Source organism: Cebus imitator, unplaced genomic scaffold (assembly GCF_001604975.1).
Source record: "Cebus imitator isolate Cc_AM_T3 unplaced genomic scaffold, Cebus_imitator-1.0 Scaffold882, whole genome shotgun sequence".
Lineage (NCBI taxonomy): Eukaryota > Metazoa > Chordata > Mammalia > Primates > Cebidae > Cebus > Cebus imitator.
Window position 1 is genome coordinate 236518 of NW_016108197.1, and position 3364 is coordinate 239881.

At 38.7% G+C, this 3364-nt stretch overlaps 1 non-coding gene across 1 annotated transcript; it reads right to left on the reverse strand.

Moving 5' to 3' along the window:
- Positions 1 to 307: 307 nt before the first annotated feature.
- Positions 308 to 410, reverse strand: LOC119469840. Its single transcript, XR_005198689.1, has one exon. It is a non-coding gene; the product is annotated as a U6 spliceosomal RNA (small nuclear RNA).
- Between the last annotated feature and the right edge of the window lie 2954 nt (positions 411 to 3364).

The following is a 3364-nucleotide window of genomic DNA, read 5'->3' on the forward strand; positions in this document are numbered from 1 at the left end:
GTTTGTTTACATATCTTTGCTATTGTAAATAGTGCTGCAATAAACATACATGTGCATGTATCTTTATAGTAGAATAATTTATATTCCTTTGGATATACACCCAGTAATGGGATTGCTGGGTCAAATGGTATTTCTGGTTCTAGGTCCTTCAAGAATCACCACACTGTCTTCCACAATGGTTGAACTAATTTATCTTCCCACCAACAGTGTAAAAATGTTCCTATTTCTCCACAGCCTTAACAGCATTTGTTGTTTCTTTACTTTTTAATAAACGTCATTCTGACTGGTGTAAGATGATATTTCATTGAAAAATATGGAATGCTCACAAATTTGCGTGTCATCGTTGCACAGAGGCCATGCTCATCTCTGTAGCATTTTAATTTCAGTATATGTGCTGCCAAAGTGAGCACAAACTTCATTTATTTTTCATCTAGTCTTGTGAGTTTCCAAAAACTGTTGCTTCTCTCCCTCCTATCCAGAGTCCTCTGCCTCGCTTGCCAGTCTCTCACCCTATACTATAATAGGCAAATGTCCCAGAGGAAAAAGCCACTTGTAGTATGTTAGTTTACCTCTCTGTGCTTCTATTTTCCGAGGTTTTGGTCCCTCAACTTCTAGTTGTCTTGGCAATTTTCAGATGCCCTCTGGTTGTCCCCTGTACTGTACATGAATCTATAACAAGATAATCTACCATAGTAGGCCAGTGGATGTCTCGAAATCAACCAGGCCAGAGCATTAGAATGAGCTGATCATTTCTGCTCCTTCACCTCTGGCAGCAGTAGTGTCCAGTGACTTTTAAGAGGAGGTTATTACAAGGATAGACACTAAGAACTGTCTGAGTTTCATTCCTCATTTCTTTATTTACCAGCTTTGTGTCTCTGTGAAGATCATTTATTTTTTTCTAAGCCTCAGTTTCCTCATCTGTAATGTGGAGCTGATCATAGAAGCTATCTAGAAGGTTTGTGAGAATGAAATAAAATAATCCACAAATACATTATAGTGCTTGGCAAATAGTATGTGTTAGATAAATATTAACTACTATTAGTATCTGTAGATTTTATGTAAGCACAATCATTACAAGGGCCATTCAATATGACAAATTAAATGTAAATTACTTATATTCCTTTACAATGAATATTATTAAATAGATAAAAGCTGAGTTAGAATAAGTGAAGGATAGTTTTAATGGATTTTTATAATATATTTTAATTTGTTTTGTTGCCTCAATTTCGTCACCTATAAATAATCTACCAATTATATCTTTTGCCCCAGAGCCTAATAATGCTTAGGTGAGCTGTTTATATTAACATCCTCATCCTCAAACTGTAGTTTTATGTTAAAAGTTTACATAGTTAATTATAAACAAATAATCAAACTCCTTCCCTTCTTCTTCCACATGTCCCAAATAACATTTCGATGCTATTATGTGATTATAGATATGTAGCAGGAATATTTACTTAAGCCTACTTTTTATTCTGAAAATTCATGCACATCAGGGCAGATTCCCAAGCCTTGTGGAAAGTGCCGACTTACAGGCTTATTTCAAAGGAACTCTGGGATAGACTGCACTTTAACTGAAAACAAGTGAGATACATACTTGCTTGGTTAAAAGAACAATTGGCTATGGTGAGAGCGGAGAGGGTTTTCTGAATGTAGAATATGTGCTATAATTTGGGTTGTCCTCTGGCCCAGTCCATCTGGAATCTTGCCTGAGTCTTTAGCCTGAGGCACTGTAATGACACTGAGCAAAAGCTAAAAGGGCTGTTTCATTCCATTCTCTTAAGTGGATGAGAATGCTTTACATCAGCAGCAGTGCTGCCAGGTGCTCCTACAGAGATAGTAGAAGGCAGGAGACTGTGCCAGTGGTTTCAGTAGCAACAGATGAAGCCAGTGCCCTTGCAGATATTAGCTCCCTCCAAAATGAATAGTGGCAGACTTGATGCTGATATGGGTAAACACTGGAACCTGAAGCAGTGCTTCTGGCAGGAATCAGCATCAACTGCCCCTTTGCTGGTTTTGTGACTTTCTGGCAGTAGTGTTTATAGGATACCTGGTTAAAGAGACAGGAGTAGAAAGAGGGTTGAGGAAAGAGGGATGGAGAATGCCACAGCATAGTTATGGAACACATGAGAAATTCTCCTTGTGTTCCCCCAGAGACCCCCAGAGCTATTTGGAAGATGTATGAAGGAGGTTGGAATTTCTACAGAGTAGGTAGAGGCAGAGCCATGCTTTGTGACTATCATTGTAATATGTCATTATCCCTTGGCTAGAGTAGCTTGTGAAATACAGGGCTTAAGAATAATAATAGTGGTAATAATACAGGAACTACTATAGTTTTCCAAATACATCAACAAAAAATAGAGAACTGCCATGCATGCTAATATTCACCATTCATTTAGCTCCCAGGATCCAAAGGAAACAGGTCAGTACACTAAATATGACACTAAAGAAATATAATTTTTTAAAGGACAATGAACCAGAAACTAAAATAGCTTCATGGGAATGTTTAATTATGGGCATAACTCCTATGGTAATTGTTTGTGGATGAGATTAAAAACCACTTAAGAATATATCTCATTGTTTTAAGATCATGGCTCGGATTTGGACCAAAATGGTGTTGTTACACTGCTTGTATACTCACCTTTCTACCCTTTCGGTTCCTGTAAGGCACAGTCAACAAATGATAACACTGACGTTGCCAAACCTCAATTTTGCCCACAAAGAGGAAATACATTTAAAAATATACATCATAGGATGATCCAAGATGGCCATTTAGGAACAGCTCGGGGTTGCAGCTCCCAGGGAAAGTGCAAAGGCTGCGGCAGGTGATCCCCAGGCAAGCAGGGCCTAGAGTGGACCTCAGCAGACCTACAGCAGAGGGGCCAGACTGTCAGAAGGAAAACCAAGAAACAGAAATAACCTCATCATAAACAAACAGAATGTCCACTCAGAGACCCAATCTGAAAGCTAGCAACTACAAAGACGGCAGGTGGATAAATCCATAAAGATGGAAAGAAACCAGTGCAAAAAGGATGAAAACACCCGAAACCAGAACACCTCTCCTCCTCAAGGGATCACAACTCCTCACCAGCAAGGGAACAACATTGGATGGAAAACGAGTATGATGAAATGACAGAATCAGACTTCAGAAAGTGGGTAGTAAGAAACTTTTGTGAACTAAAAGACCATGTTCTAACCCAATGCAAAGAAATGATGAACGCTGAAAAAAGATTTGATGAAATGCTAATGAGAATGGACAAAATAGAAAGGAATATAAGTGAATTGATGGAGCTGAAAAACACAACACGAGAACTTCGCGAAGCATGCACAAGTATCAACAGCCGAATGGACCAAGCAGAAGAAAGGA